This window comes from Odocoileus virginianus, unplaced genomic scaffold, assembly GCF_023699985.2.
Source record: "Odocoileus virginianus isolate 20LAN1187 ecotype Illinois unplaced genomic scaffold, Ovbor_1.2 Unplaced_Scaffold_29, whole genome shotgun sequence".
Lineage (NCBI taxonomy): Eukaryota > Metazoa > Chordata > Mammalia > Artiodactyla > Cervidae > Odocoileus > Odocoileus virginianus.
The window spans coordinates 320,684-337,692 of NW_027224291.1; the positions used below are offsets into that span (position 1 = coordinate 320,684).

Here is a 17,009-nt window from a genome sequence, read left to right on the forward strand (position 1 = left end):
AAAGGGATCAAAAAGGTAAATAATTTTTTTAAAAAATTAGGGATGTATCCATTACCAAGGACCCTGGCTCTCTCTTGACCAATATGTTTCCTAGGGGGTTTTGTAAGGGAGCCCTCGAGGGAGATAATAGAGGGAATATGAGTGGGTGTCACATGTGATAAATCTATTGCAAGTTCCCTATGTGTTTTAAAACAATCTAAGATATCGACATCTTTCTCTACCTCATACCAAAGAAATCTTGGCTTCTTCATTTACTGTAGTTCTGCTGACTTCAGGTTACAGTCAACTTACCATGCCCACTGTTATAATTCCCAACTGTTCGAGCTAACACACTAACTTCAGAATCTTCATTAAGGGTACCCATATTGATAACTTTGATTCAGTTCTACATTGTGTTTCTTTTTCCCTGATCTATCACTCCCCCACACACTACTCTGGTTTTCTTTTGACATGAATTAGCATTATATTACATTCTTTCAGGATGTAAAATAGGAATATATAGTGACTCCCTGAGTCCTATAGGCAGTGCAAGGTGGTGGGGGTAGGTCTTGAAAAAAATCAATATCCTCAAGCAAGGTAACTACTTCAGGTGAGATTTTTATCTGGTTTTTAAGCAAGGATAGGCTGCTGCTGCTAAGTTGCTTCAATAGTGTCTGACTCTGTGCATCCCCATAGACAGCAGCCCACCAGGCTCCTCTCCATCCCTGGGATTCTCTAGACAAGAACACTGGAGTGGGTTGCCATTTCCTTCTCCAAAGCATGAAAGTGAAAAGTGAAAGTGAAGTTGCTCAGTCGTGTCCAACTCTTTGCGACCCCATGGACTGTAGCCTACCAGGCTCCTCCATCCATGGGATTTTCCAGGCAAGAGTACTGGAGTGGGTTGCCATTTCTTTCTCCAAGGTTAGGCTAGTGTTTTGAAATAGAGGGTAGGTTGCTTCTGCTGGCAAAAATATTTTTAGGAAGGAAGCATCACTGACCGTGGTACTTGAATTGATCAAAATACACCAAAATGTCCAAGGGGACACCAAAATGTCCCCTTTCCATTCTCAGGTACCCTTCTTTCTGAAGAATAAGGAGGAGGAGAAGGGAGCAGGAGGAAGAGAGAAAAGAAAAAGGGGGAAAAGAGAGCCCTAGTGTTTGTGAAGTGTCTTCCTTAAGAGCACTGGTATTTGTGGAGTGTCTTCCTTAAGCAAAGTACTTACCATGGTAAAACATAGCAAAGAAGGCCTTACCTTCTTTTACATAAAGCAAGGAGACCGAGGTACAGAGTAGTTTTACATCTTGAAAATTACGCAGTTAGACATTCACAGAGTGAAGAATTCAGTCCCAGAGCGCCTCCGTTTCCCGTCCCACCATGCTGTTTCCACTGCGCCAACCGAAGTAGAAGGTGGCTCCCTGAGAACTCCACTTCCTATAGCGGGTGTTGACATTGTTAGGTTGTTTCTCCGTTTTTTGAAATAAAGTATTGGAATTGAATTAGTAACTTTTTATTATGGAGTCCTATATTTAAAAATAGTATTGTGGACATCCTTAGTATGGAAATCAGTGCCAACTGAGGTCCTTTGTACCTATTAAATTTTCATGGCTTTATAAGTAAATGAACTCAGGGAAGGTGAGAAAATGTATACCTACAACGAAGGGTTTTGAGGCCCCAGGGATATACATCGACCAGGAAGCAGTCTCTGATAATGGCGTTCATGCAGGACTTTGCATAAACTGTATCTTTGGTAGACATGAAAATATGGCCTTTCCCTAAACTTCTAAGGAGTTAAGATTTCAAATTACAATCAGGCAGTTGGTGTCTTCATAAAAGCAGTGTATCTGTTAGGTTGAAGTAACAGCAAACATAAGAACACAACAAAGAAACAAAAGGTATGGGTAGGTAGCTTCCCCCCTTTATTTTACCAATTTGCTTTTCCAGATTGCTCACTAACATCTATTGGTAATTGAAAATTCAGCTAAGAACAAAAAATAGATAGCTAAAATGAGAATAAGAATTTCAGCTATTAACATAGAGTGAAAAATCTCCTTAATATGCTTCATATGTTGAAATACTATGAATCAATTAAAGCGTGGGTGGATTTTCACTTTCAAGGGCTTCAATAATTAATAATGTGCAAAAACAGTAATTTGTGTGTATTTTATGTAATATTAATAATTAGTAAAATTCAATTAGTTAATATAAAATTAATATAACGAGAGCATTCTTTAGATAATAGCAGTAGAAAGAACATCAAACACATTCCCAACAAGCATTTATAACATTTTCATTAGAATATGATGAGGAATAACATGGATGTGATTGCATCTTAATTCTTTACTTCTAGAATATTTTAAAAACAAATTTAAAAACTAGTTTTACTTTTGGCTTTGAGTATTTAAAGTTGTATTTTAAAATTCTTCCTATTTGGTATCAAGACGATTTAAAACAGAATGTATACTTGGCCATTTTAAACTTTCACAAGGCAGAAAAACTCCAAAATGATGTAGTAAAGTCTATAAAGAAAAAGCAAAATGTGAATTGCAGATTCCCTGCCAACTCTCCCTAAAAGGAAAACTGGAAAGATACGTAAAGTCAGAAAGTAAAAGTAGCTAGGTTCCACCGAGATTTGAACTCGGATCGCTGGATTCAGAGTCCAGAGTGCTCACCATTACACCATGGAACCCCACGGCTAGCACCAGCGATAGCACTTCTTCCTGATATCATATAGCTCCAGTTCTGCCATAACACGTCCTCTGAAAAGCCGAAATTTGCATCCTCATCCTTGCTTTCTCTATCTGCCTCCATAGCACACACCCCTTTTCTTAGGCGCACCAGAGCTCCTAGTGCAAAACTAGAGCAAAATCAGTTTCTCGGGATAGAAGTGGTAGGTCTGTGCTTTCTCGCGCTCCTCCCTGCCTCTTCTGCAGCTCACGGGGCGGCTCTCCGCGCGACCACAGTCAGCCGGGCTGCCCAGATGCAGTGACCGGCGCTCCGATACGGTGTTTGCAGAGCCGCGCTCCCTGCGGGCGTTATCGGAGGAACGGCTGGGCTCGCTGCATCCCGAGTGTTTGTCCCGAATTCTCGACTTCGAACGTAAGGGACGTTCTTGAAAGTTGAATTTCGTGAGACATAAATTGTGAATGACTTCATTTGACGTGGTGTGCCAACCTGTCCTGACGCTGTGGCAGAGGCGGACCGGGGGGCGGAGAGAGTGGGATGCCAAGAGATGACTTCTGTTTCTCTGAACGCTTCCACCTCGTGGAGACCAAGGGTAAAGCACTTTGAATGTTTTCAAAACAGGGTTTTGTAACTTGGTTCTCACTGAGAAAGCTGTTGTTCAGTCGCTCAGTGTCCGACTGTTAGCGACCCCATGGACTGCAGCACACCGAGCTTCCCCGTCCTTCCCTAAACCCCTGTCCCGAAGGTTGCTCAAACTCATGTCCGGTGAGTCAGTCCATTAAGTCCACTGAGTCCATTCAGCCACCTCACCCTCTGTCGTCCCCTTCTCCTCTTGCCCTCAATCTTTCCCAGCCTCAGGGTCTTTTCCAATGAGTTGGCTCTTTGCATCATGTGGCCAAAGTATTGGAGTTTCAGCTTCAGCATCAGTCCTTCCAATGAATCGTTAGGGTTGATTTCCTCCAGGATTTACTGGTTTGATCTCCCTGAAGTCCAAGGGACTCTCAAAGAGTCTTCTCCAGCACCACAGTTCCAACGCAGTCATCTACCTCTTTCATGGGCAGTGAAGTTTTCCTGATGTCAAGCAGGAGACGTGACAGGACTGTTTACTGCCTTAGGGGAAGGCAACAGCAAGAAATGGAAGAATCCAGACTGTCAACCCAAAGGGTTGAGGAGAAAAGCAAACGTCTTTACTAAAAGTAAATAATAAAAGTAGCGATGCTGATTTGAACCTTCCCAACAAAAGCCCCGGAGAAGTATCGGCATTCAGCCAAGACCGTTTGAGTTGCATAAAGATGCCTGAAATACTGAAGAAATACTTCCAGGTTGAAGAGGCCGCACTGTAACTGCCCCCTCTGCATTATGTAACATCTCCTGGCAGTAGCAGTTGTCTCTCCTCCATAACTCCAGATCCTGCCAGACATGCCTGCTGCCAAAAGGTGATTCCACCCCCTGGGTTCTGATTTCCCATTAGAGACACCCAGATTTAAGTTCTCATGAGGTCTCTGTTTCCTGGTTATCCCTTCCCACCACCAACTATAATGCATTTCTGAAAAGATATTTACTAACTTCATAAATGATTTAGTTTAGTCAGGTAGAGATTTCTAGAGTGGAAATCACTTTATCATAGAACTTGGTGAGCATGACTCCTTTGTCTTCTAGATATTGCTGTGGTGATGAGGTTAAATGCCATTCTTAAATGATGTAGACACTTGGGTAGATTCTTAGTCTTTTTCGTTCATTGTGTTGAGCAATAGGTGGAACTTTTAGGTCTGGTGAATTGTGGGGGGCATTTTTTATAAGTAATTGTCACCCTTTATTTTCTTTGTTGTTTTGTCCTGGAACACTTTCAATCAGACATAGCTGGACTTCCTAGAATGAGCTTTTAATTTATCTACCATTTTCCTATTTTCCATCTTTCTTTACTCTTCCTCTTTATGAGAAAAATCTCCAACTTTATCTTCCAACTCTTCCATCAAACTTTTTCCTATCATCACAGTTTTTAAAATTTCAAGAGCTCTTGTTCTCTTGACGCTTTTTCAAAAATAACAGCATCCTATTATTGTCCCATAGGTGCAAAATGTTCTCTTATTTCTCTGAGAAAATTAATAATAGTTTTTTTTTTTCCCCTTCTGTTATTTACTAGTTTCTAGTTCCATCAGGCTCTTTCTTCTACTTATTTGCTTTGGTACATATCATTCCTCAGAATTCTGGTGGCCCCTTAGCAGTCCAATCCTATTTAAGAGGTAGCCTGCAAAACCTAATTGGTATTATGAACCTGATACACCAGCAGATGGACCCATTTTAGAGTGATTGTATATGACAGACCATTGTAATCAGGATGCCTGATATGTCCTCTGTGGTTTGGTTTTTCCATGACAGTTTTCTCAGAGATTGATTTCCTTTAATCTTGTTTTTTTTTTCCCCCCAATTCCTATTAGCTTTTCCAAGGATCTGAAATATCCTTTACAGATGTTAATAACTTTATAATTGGTAGCTTTCCACCTTGCAGACAGTAAGGTTTCAGCTTTATTCACTCTAACTCAGTTACTATTTATCGAACTCTTTTTTGCCTCCCCAAATGTTGCTGGTAATTGTAATGTTCACCTCAATCCATGTTCCATCCTCCGTAGTTGTCTATGGGAGTTGTCTATGGGAATAAGTTACCCAGCCAGCATCTATATCTGCATCTCAATTTGCATAACAATTTGCATAACAATCTGCATAACAGTTTGCATCTCAGGGTGGCTGAGTGATTAGTCATAACAAACAGATTATGAATGCAAAAGTAACATGTACCCCTAGACTTTAAAGAAGTCTAGAAAGTGGACTTTCTCCAGCCTTAAGATCCTTAAGATAGAAGAAGCCTGGGTCCCTGAATCACCACAAGGGCAAAATGGGCTCTCCTTTCTTTGCTGACTTAAAAGTCCACAATAGACTCTTACATGAGTAAGAACTAAATCTCAACTGCATCAAGATACTGAAATTTGGGGAGGTAAACAATCTTTCTTACCATCTGTCATTTGCTTTCATGCTCTTTTCATCATTGTGGGATTACTTTTTAATTATTTTTATTGTTAACTTATTAGCATCATAAGTAAACAAAGATAAAGCCCTGGGTTTCACCACTGTAGCAAACATAATTCCTTTGAAAATGACCACTTGAGCTAAATGTTTGATTACAGAGTAATATGAAAGCCTTGTATCTAGACATTATATTTCTCTTGTTCCAGCAATAAAATCACTATTTCTGCTTCTTCATTCTTAAAACTTGAGTAATGTTGTCTGCTTCACATTAGAAAAACAAAAAATAACCCACAATCGCACAACCAAGAAACCACACTAGCAGCACTTCCGTGTATTTTCTCCCACCCTCAAAAATTTTACATAATTGAGGTCATATAGCATATAAATTTTTTATACTACTCTTTTCATTTAACACTATATCTTGTACTTTTTCCCTGAGCCGTTCACAACTTCTTACAAAATACTGTCTTTAATGGCTTGGTAATATTCTTCCAGGTATATATAGCCCAAGTTATATGATCATCCCTCTCTCCATTGTTGGAAATGTTTATTGTTATAACTAAAATTATCATATATGTCTTTGCACATAAATGATTTCCTTTAGTTTAGATTACCTCCCTAGGAGACTTTTCTCCAAAATTAATTTACTATATGAAAGGGAGTAACTACTGGATGGATAAAAAGTTCATTTGAGTTTTACAGAAAAGCCTAAATGAACATTTTGGCCAACCCAATATTTGTACGAGGCTCTCTGGTGGAATTTATAAGTGCTAAAGTGGCAAGAAGGATCTTGTTTCAAGCATAAACAGACAGGAGCAATGCTTCATAGGGCTGTCTTAACAAATTATCGTTAAAGAGGGTGGCTTAAGACAGTAGTAATTTATTCTTTCCCAGTTCCAGAGGCCAGAAATCTAAATTAAAGGTGTGTGCAAATTGGTTCCAGAAGGTCTGAAGGAGAATGTGTTTCATGGCTCTCTCCTAGCTTCTGGTGGTTGCTGAAAATCCCTGTAGTTCCTTGGTTTGCAACTGCATTATTCCAATCTCTGCCTCCCTCTCACATGGCCTTTGTATCTGTGTGTCTATTTTTATGTGTGTATCAAGTTTTCCTCTCCTTATAAGGACTCTGTCATTGGATTTAGGGCCTTAATCCAGTATGACCTCATCTTAACTTGATATTCTTGGCAAAGACTATACTCAAAGTCATATTCACAGGTACTTCAGTTTAGGATTTCAACATTTGTTATTGGGTGACACAGTTCAACCCACTACAGGAAAAACTATCTCTTTGCCTGCCCTAAATGACAAGATACGGGAAAGCTTTAGTTATGAGAGTTTGAGGGCCTCAGCCATGAAAGGCATTCTCCCTTTGTATCTGAAAGTCTGTCTAAATCTACCTGATGGTGCTTTTGGCAAAGCACGTCAACTCTCAGAAGTCGATACTATAGTCCTAAATTCCTCATTAAAAAAAAAAAAGGAAAAAGAATCCAGTTCTACAGGGTTTCATTAAGTTTCTAAATCCACAATCCTATCGATAGTCTGGCATTCATGACTTTGTGTATTACACACATGGTGTGTTATTTTATTTTATTTCGTTTTTCTATACTGTGAATGTCCTCAAGCTGTTATATAAGCTGCTTCTCCCTAAGGCTCCTGGGCTGCGGGCTTTCCTCTCAGGGGAAGAAGAAAGGAGTGAGGAGTTGAAGATTTTCCCAGCATGAGGGCTGAAGATCTTCCCAGCATATTTTTCTTCAGCTCCTGGACCTTCCCCATTCTTTCACCCGGCACTCTGGCTCAAATAGGGTTTCAAATATTTCTCTTAAGATAGGGAAAGGTCAACACAGTTGAAGGTTATCGGAGATACTTCTGTTTTAGAGCTTAACGCTAAAAGCAAACACGACTGACTGCACGCTTTCCGATTTCACCAAATTTCTTCCAACCCGTTTCCAGTCCCATTGGCACTTGCAGGTGTGAGACTACTAGGGTCACCCTCAGTTCTAGGGCATAGAAAATTCGAATCCCTTGTCTCAGAATGATTCTTTGAATCCATCTTCCTCCGCTGAATTTCTATTTGCCATGGATGACTTATTTCACCTGAACGTGATAAGTCTCGAATGGGCTTAGGAAATTCTTTGTTACCACGCCAGCTATATACCAAAACAACTTTCACTGTTTTGGTGCCTAGTGATCCAATGGCATACCACTCGGTGTACCTTCAAACTTGTTAACAATAAAACACCTTCAGCACGTAGTCGTGGCCGAGTGGTTAAGGCGATGGACTTGAAATCCATTGGGGTTTCCCCGCGCAGGTTCGAATCCTGCCGACTACGGTTTTATCCGCACAAAGACGGTTACCGAAGACTTTCATGTCAATGACAACAATAAACTGATACAGCTCTGCAGTCAGTCAAATCAGGTCGAACAACCTGCCATATTCCAGGGACTATAGTGTCCTGAAACACTGACATCAGTCTGAAATGCAGTAGTAAATCTACTACTGTGTGAAGATAATATTAATCCTGATTTGAGGAAGGTGACTTACTTTTCCTTATTTACTGGTCATGCCAACTTAGGTCCTCAGCATCAAACTCAGATTCCATCCTCTTCTAGGGTGGAGGTGCTTTCACAGCTGCTATCTGTTCCAGGGAACTCAAGATTTAGAAAAATAGTATATTCTCTAACAGCTACGATTTTGAACCCTTACTACAGGCACTGAATTGGCATTGCATGGATTATCTCACTTAATCATCAGTTTAACCCAATCAGGTAGATAATATTAGCACCATTTTAAAGATGAAGAAACAGGGTTGACTTGCACAATAACGCACTGTAAAATGATATCTGAACCATCAGCATCCTTTTAAAATTTTTTGTTGGAGTATAGTTGATTTACAATGTTGTGTTAAGTTTCTGCTGTATAGCACAAGTGATTCAGTTATATATATATATATATTTATCAATTCTTTTAAAGATTCTTTTCCCATATAGGTCATTATAGAGTATGGAGTAGTTTCCTGCACTACACTGTAGTGTATACATGTCAATCTCAATTTCCCAATTTATCCACCCCCACCCCAGCAATCTGGTAACCACAAGTTTGTTTCTTACATTTGCGACTCTATTTCTGTTTTTTAAATTAGTTCATTTCTACCTTTTTTTAGATCCCACATATAAGCAATATCATATATTTAATCTTACTTCACTTAGTATGATAATCTCCATATCCATCCATGTTGCTGCAGATGGCATTGCTTATTTCTTTTTCATGACTGAGTATTCCATTGTGTATATATATATATATATATATATATATATATATATATATGTATGTATATCACATCTTCTTCATCCAATCCTCTGTTGATGCACATTTATGTTGCTTCCATGCCATAGTTACTGTAAACAGTGCTGTGATGAACACTGAGGTGCATGTATCTTTTTGAATTATAGTTTTCTCTGGATATATGCCTAGGAATGGGATTGCTGGATCACATTGTAGTTTACTTTTAGTTTTTTAAGGACCCTCAAAATACTGTTCTCCATAGTGGTTGTACCAAGTTACATTACTCCCAACAATGTAGGAGCCTCCCCTTTTCTCCACACCCTCAACAAACAAGCATTGATTGTAGACTTTTTGATGATGGTCATTCTCACTGGTGTGAGGTGATATCTCATTGTACTTTTGATTTGCATTTTTCTAATAATTAGTGATGTTGAACATCTTTTCATGTGCTTTTTGGCCATCCGTATGTCTTCTTTGGAAAAATGTCTATTTAGATCTGCTCCATTTTTTGATTGGGTTTTTTTTTTTTTTTTTGGTCAACTTTATTAAATTTTGTTGTAAACATTTATTTGGGTTTTACAGTCAATTCAGGAAACAAATATGAATTCAGAAACTCACTACTTTGATTCCCATGCAGAAGACAGTGGGGAAATAAGGTCCAGGCAGGAGTAGAGAATACGTGGAAAAGTAAAATGGAGAAAGGGATAGGGGAGGAGGAAGTCTACGAGATGGAAGGGATGGAGCAGGAGAGAAGCCAGCAGGGTGCCAAATACAGGAATGTCCTCATCCCTCTGGGATACTCTTATTCTGAGCTTCCTCTGTCGTTGAAGCCCCTTAATCCCTTCTCTCTTGTTCTGACAAGCATCTATGCACCATCTCCACTCTTCAAAATCAGCCCCAGATATCAACGCATTAGTAAAGTCCACCTCTTCTACAAAGGCACTTGAATTGTTTCCAGTTTTGGCTATTATAAGTGTTGCTGCTATGAATATTGTTATGTTTTTCAGTCAATACAAATAAGGATTTTTGATGGGTGGAAACACTTAAGGATGGAATTGTAGAGTCACAGTAATTGTGTGTGTTCAAGATTTAGTATGTAATGCCAAAACACTTTTGTAAGTGATTGAACCAATTTATATTCCCAAGTACGACAGAGTCCAGTTGCTTCACATCCTAAACAATCCTTGGTATTATCTGCCTTTTGATACTTTATTGTAACCCTTCAGGTAGGTAAATATTTGTGATGGTTAATGTGTCAACCTGCTGGGTCACAGTGTCCAGATATGTGGTCAACCATTAATCTGTGTTTCTGTGATCTTTCTTTGAGTATGTTTTGAAAGAGATTGAGAGTTAAATTAGTGGACTCAATAAAGCAGATTGCCCTCCATAATATGAATGGGCCTCATCCAACTGCAAAAATACAGTGAAATACTGCCTTCCCTTCTAAGAGGGAATTGTGCTGATAGTCAGTCTTCAGACTTGGACCAGTAGCATCAGCTCTTCCTGGATGATGGATTTGCTGCCCACTCTGCAGATTTTCGACTTGCCAGCCTCCATTATCTCAGGAGGCAATTCTTCAGAATAAATCTCCTTCACACATCCTATTCATCTGTTTCTCTGGTAAACCCTAATAAATCATGTCTGTGATCACTTTTGTCATGTTCCTTCACACAATTTATATGCATCAGGGGCACTAGTTTGGAGTTGCCTAGTCAGCCAGTTCAGCTGAAGCACACATGAGCCCCCAGCGGTGCCATGTCCCTATCAGCATTTCAGAGTTTGATGTCTAGCAGGATGGAGGACTTGAACATGGGCTTTTGGATCTTCTTGCTCTTTGCCCCAGTAGTTTTTTCTGGATGTAAACGGAAGGTAGGTGCCAGACAACCAGAATCTTACTAATTCCCAATGAGCATTCCAAGTCCTATGTCACTTATTCCCCTCTGGGCCTTAAAGTAGTTTTGGCTTTGATATTTAAGAACTGAGCGGAAATGTTTCTCTTATTAGAGCATACAGGACTAGAAAAGACGGAAGCGGGGTAGGGTGCAGTTGTTGCGAAAAACTGGCAGGAGGGTCCCCAGGTAGTTCAGTTCTCAGTCCCAGAACCCAGTAGGGGCCATCGCTGAACACACAGAATTCTGAAGAAGCCGCAGTAGCGGCCGCAGAATCTGCGTCCCCCTGCTCAAGGTCGTTAACCAAAGTGAGTTCCGCTGTTTTGATATGAAAGAAAGAGGGAGTATGATATTTAATTCCAAACAGTGACAACACGATTGTTCGAAATTCTAAAATAGGTGACGAGACAAAAACTACAGTTAGCCTCCCCGTCGGGGAATCGAACCCCGGTCTCCCGCGTGACAGGCGGGGATACTCACCACTATACTAACGAGGAAGAACTACTTCAGGAGCCCTTAAAGATATCTAATAAATGTAAACATTGACGTTCTCTCTACTGACGATTTTTGTGCTTTCCTTTGTTGATTAACTTTGACAGATTTAAGTCTAAATTCCCTCGGACTTGTCCGCAACCAACCGAGTGTGGCTCCCGGCTATCTCCCAGCTCTCTCGCTCCACGCACCTCCGCCCCAAGGCTGAAACTACAACCCCAGCAAGACAACCTGCTCCTGCGACGTGATGGCGTTGGTTTCTTGGACGGTTTCTTCCCTACTACATTTGAAAGCAACGAATCCAGGCGACCAAACAGTTGAACTTGTGCTTCCACTGGCCGAAGACTGTGACCTAGGAAACAGGGCTGGTTTCCGCAGGGGAAGAAAAACCGAAGAACTGTCTTGAAAACACAGGATTCGAGCGGGTTTGGTTGGAAGCGAGGGAAACTCAAGGTGTTCCGGAGAACTGTTCGGATGCTCCGCTGGCGGGAAAATAATAAGGTCTACTTAGTAATAATAAAAAAGTAATAGAGTAATAGTAACTCCCTTTCCCCATAGTCGTGGAGTTTTGGCCTGGACAAAGAACAAAACAAGTTTATTTAAAATTCCTTGACAAGGCTGTGGTTTACGTTTCAATTTTCTCTTTCGGCGGAGAAATTTCCACCTTATGTCACTCCAAAAGGCTGGCTGTCGTAGTCGGCAGGACTCGAACCTGCGCGGGGAGACCCCAATGGATTTCTAGTCCATCGCCTTAACCACTCGGCCACGACTACACAACTTTTCCGTGTAATTTTTTTTTTCAAATTATAGACAAGAAAGAACAGAAACCATGTCGACTATCGCCCTGCGTATAAGAAAGTAGGTTTTGAGAACTGGGGAAGATTGAAAACAAACCGGAACCCACAAGCATGAACTGGAGCCCCAAGCAATGGACTGAAATCTGCGGCAGCTCTAGTTGCCCCTGACCTTAGTGGTGCAGGTATCCTGCAGAAGCCAGAGCCCTTCATTTGGAGCTAAGCATACACAGTTGGTCCAGAAAGAGGGGAGCCTGAAGGAGGATCCAGGGGAAGATGGGGCGGTTGCAGGCCCAACTGCTGCCACGTGACAAGGTAAGTCCGCAGATGGAGTTACTATGAGTTACAGAATGGTTTCTCCTTGACTTTTCTCCCTCCAAATATTCTACAAGAATATCTTTTGGGTTCCATCTAACTAGAAACACAGGAAAACCAATTCTGGGGAATGTAGTTCAACCTGGTCGAGTTGCTATAGAGATAAAGTTTTGGTATTATACGTCATAACCAATATCTTGCCATTTTAATTACTGTAGATTTATAAGTAACTGTATGTCTTGATATATGTATTGTGTAAGTTCTCCAGTTTTGCTATCTTCAATATTGTCTTGTTTTTTAAGTTGCTCTACACTTCCAAATGTTTTTTAAACTCTGAGTTAACTTCCATATAATATTTATTTGGAAGCTGATTGGGATTTCATTAAATCTATTGATCAATTTGGAAATAGTTGACATTTTAACAAAACTCAGTCTTACAGAAAAATAAAGATAGTATTTTTCTCCATTTAATTTCCACCAGTAATATCTTGTTTTCAATATAGATTTCTTGCAATCTTCTGTTAGATTTATTCCTAGGCTTTTATATTTTTGTGCAAATGGAATATTTTATTTTAATTTCCACTTGTTATATACACATACATTTTATATATGGCCTATAATGAAAAGAAGAAACACAGACAATATTCAAGCTTAGCTGAAATTGGGCATCTATATATTACTTCAAATGTGAAGTAGGGATTGAAGAAATAATTTATTGAATAACTGTTGCACAATATCATTTTAACATTTTAACTACTAACATTTTGCTTTCTTAATTTAATTTTATTTTTTAAATTGAAGTATATTTGCTTATAATACTATATAAGTTACAGGTATACGATAGAGTGACTCCCAACTTTTAAAGGTTATACCCATTTATAGTCATTATAAAATATTGACTATATTCTCCATGTTGTATGATATATCTTTGTAGCTTATTTATGCCTGTTTGTATTAAACAATAACATTTAAATAACAATGGTAATAATTAATTTTTAAATTAAAATGTTGATTAAATTTTCAGGTTTATTTTTATGCCCTAGATCGGTGTTTTCTTAATTTTTAACTTTGATGGCAATGTCACAGAAAAGCTGATGTAAAATTCATCTGTCCAATGCACTTCTCTTTCACCTGACACAAAATCATTAGACCCCAAAATGATTTTATTATATTCATACTCTCTAACCATGCATAATACTGCTGTGTAGTACTTCCATCTTATACCTATATCTTAAATATCAGTCATTATTAAAAATATTATTTATTTCCTTGCTTATGATAGAATTTTGCATATTATTCTTTCATTAGGTCTAATATTATATTTAATAATTTCCTCATCACCTATGTTACATCTAATGTTCAAATTGTATTTGGTCTTTAATTTCAATTAGTGCATTTTTATTCCTGTTCTATTTGTTTCTTTTCCTTTTTAAAAGATTTTATTTTGATATTATTAGAAGTAGTTGCAAGGGTAGTACAAAGAATTTTCATAAATCCTTTACCTACATTCATCAAATGTTAATAATTGATCAAATGTGCTTTTATTCCTAATATAGACAGATCTACATATGTATAACTTTTTTGTTAACTATTATGAATGCATTTTAGAGAAGACAGTCCTTTACCCTTAAAAACTTCATTATGCATTTTCTGAAAACTGGGACCTTCTCTTTCCTAACCATGGAATAATTATAAAATCAAAGTTGAAAGTCTTGTTTAATCTAAAGACCTTGTTAATGCTTTGCCAACTGTGCAAACACTTTATTTCAAGGAAAATACACTGCATTCAGTTGACATGTCTCTTTAGTCCTTTAATCTGAATTGAGTTTCTCAATCTTACTTTGTTTTTCATTTCATTGACATTTAAAAAGAAATCAGGTCAGATATTTTGCAGAAAGTGAACGTCGCTCAGTCTTGTCTGACTCTTTGCGACCCAGAATTCTCCAGGCCAGAATACTGGAGCGGGTAGCCTTTTCCTTCCCCACCAGATCTTCCCAGCCCAGGGATCGAACCCAAGTCTCCCGCATTGCAGGCAGATTCTTTTACCAGCTGAGCCACAATGCCCCCCTTGATTTGATTTTGTCTGATGTTTTCTGAAAGTTAAAATTCAGATTCTGTTTTTTTAGCAGGAATAACACATAAGTGAGGTTGTGTCCTCTGCACTTCATCATGTGGAGATTGCACATGATGTTAAATGTCCTAATACTCCAAATGCTAACTATGATCAACTGATTAAGAACATGTCTGTCAAGTTTCTCCCTTATCAAGTTATTATTTTCCTTTTGTGTTACTCATCAAATTATTTCTTCTGCTCCCTTCTTTTTCATTACATTTGGCTGCCTTGAAAAGAAGAAGAAACTTAACATTTGAGCAGAAAAACAAGAACAGTTTGTCAAAGTTACAAAATTCTGAAAGATGCCTTAAATAGCCTGTCTGGGAAGGGAGCCCCGGTATTGCAGGTAATAGACAAGCGCACACACCACTGGTGAAGAGTGCCTCTCGTTCCACCTGTATCACAGACTCCTGACCTGAGTCATTTAGCAAGACAATGTTGGTTTGCTCGCTGGTTTGACGATGCTTACTAGAGTCTTATGGAATATCTCTGGTTCGACTTCCTGAAAACGGAGCAGGAAGCTACGATTTCAAGACCTTTACTTTTTAAAGTGAGGTATCTTTTCTGTATGAGTTCTTTCAAAAAGGGCATAATTCTGTGGACAAGAATATCTGAGGTGGTAGTTTTTTTATATATATATATATATATATATACACACATATATATACACACACACACATACGCACAGAGGTACAAACACTTGTCCTCAGTGAGCTTATCGGAAATGCTGAGGTGAAACGAGAATTAGGAAGGGAAGCTAACCTCTCGGACACTGGAATGAGCCCTCACCGCGTGAGCATTAGCGTTACCAGCAAACTTCAGATAACACTCCCGGGCGCTGCCTGCTCTAGGCACCCAGCCAGGCTCTTCGAGGCTTCTGCAATCGCCACCACTGGCATTAAATCTAGCCCATACCGAGGGGAAGTCAGGACCTAACAGTCTTCCAGTCCGGGATGTTCGGGCTTCCTGGAATCCAAAGAAGCCAAATTCAATCCGAGGAGTTTGGGGCATGGGGCCTATCTCTAGTTGTCTTATACCTGGCCCTGGGCTTACTTCAGTTCAGTTCATTCGCTCAGTCGTGTCCGACTCTTTGCGACCCCATGGAGCTAGCGTAGCATGCCAGGCTTCCCTGTCCATCACCAACTCCCGGAGCTTGCTCAAACTCCTGTCCATCGAGTCGGTGATGCCATCCAACCATCTCATCCTCTGTCGTCCCCTTACTTAGGCTTATGGGGTCGCAAAGAGTCGGACACGAACTGAACAGAAGGGCGGGAGAAATTATTGGCTTGATGTGTGTGAGCTAGATAATGGAGTGGTTCAGATAACAGAAAGTAAACAACTCTGGTGGTTAATTTGGCCCTATGATTAATGGGTAACAAATAGAGAAACACAGAAAGCAATTTACATTTCTAGGCAAGGTGCCAAATGCTGCTGGTAGTGTTGGTCTGGGGACCACATTTTGAGAACTGCATGTTTTGGAGTATGCCATGCTTCTAGATGCAAATTGGCAAATCAAACGAGGCCCCTCACCTTGTATTCCTCTGAGGAAAACCCCGAAGTGTCCATGACAATGCTTGTTAGCACAAAAGAACCAAACTAGAAGGAGTCTTATTTCCACCTTAGACAACTCTGAGAAAAAGCTTAGATCACACCTAGCTGCAAGGGAGCTAGGAACATGTAGTTTTAAGCGTCTAGCCTTTGTAGTGCAGGAAAGTTAACGTGGAAGACATGGAAATAGATGATTACTGGCAATCTACTATACCATGTACAGATGTTGAAAATGAAAACTGTCAAAAATGGAGGCCCTTCCCAGAGAGTTGAAAGTAATGTGCCAGTACTGCACTGAGAGGAAGCTGATTGACAGCGTCCTTGAAGGGGACCCCACAGTTAGTGACCAGCTTATCTGTCATTATCCCAAGAGATATTGCCCAGATTCCCACCATCTGATTTATTACCTGTTGTCTTTTTTATTACTGATTTTAAGGAGTTCTGTATATATTCTAGACATAAATCTTTCTCAGATATACTAAACATCTCCCACTCTGTGCCTTTTCTCACTGTTAATAATGTCTTTGGATATGCTAAAGTTTTTAAGTTTAAACAAGTCAAAATTATCTTTTTTGGTTATTGCTTTTTGTGGCTCTTAAACAGGAAATTCTTGGCAACCCAAAGTTCATGAAGTAGTCTGTTTTCCTCTGTAAATTTTATTATTTTTACCTTGCACATTTAGGTCTTTAAGCCATCTTGAATTAGTTTAGGGGCTAGTTTACAGAAGGCAATGTCCACATTGTTTTCCTTTGTATATCCAGTTGACCCAGTACCACCTTTTGAAAAATCTATCATGTTCTCCTTTGAATTGCAGTGATACTTCGTTAAATGTACATGGTCTTGTATCAGCATACCTATTTTGTTCCCTTTATCTTTATACCAATATCACATT

General features: G+C 39.4%; 4 non-coding genes across 4 annotated transcripts; 1 reads left to right on the plus strand and 3 right to left on the minus strand.

The window, feature by feature from the left end:
- Window positions 1–2,594: 2,594 nt before the first annotated feature.
- On the minus strand, window positions 2,595–2,666 carry TRNAQ-CUG (transfer RNA glutamine (anticodon CUG)). The gene has a single exon. It is a non-coding gene; the product is annotated as a tRNA-Gln (tRNA).
- A 5,265-nt stretch (window positions 2,667–7,931) lies between these two features.
- TRNAS-UGA (transfer RNA serine (anticodon UGA)) lies at window positions 7,932–8,013 on the plus strand. Its single transcript has one exon. It is a non-coding gene; the product is annotated as a tRNA-Ser (tRNA).
- A 3,267-nt stretch (window positions 8,014–11,280) lies between these two features.
- Window positions 11,281–11,352, minus strand: TRNAD-GUC (transfer RNA aspartic acid (anticodon GUC)). Its single transcript has one exon. It is a non-coding gene; the product is annotated as a tRNA-Asp (tRNA).
- Window positions 11,353–12,038: 686 nt separating this feature from the next.
- Window positions 12,039–12,120, minus strand: TRNAS-AGA (transfer RNA serine (anticodon AGA)). The gene has a single exon. It is a non-coding gene; the product is annotated as a tRNA-Ser (tRNA).
- Between the last annotated feature and the right edge of the window lie 4,889 nt (window positions 12,121–17,009).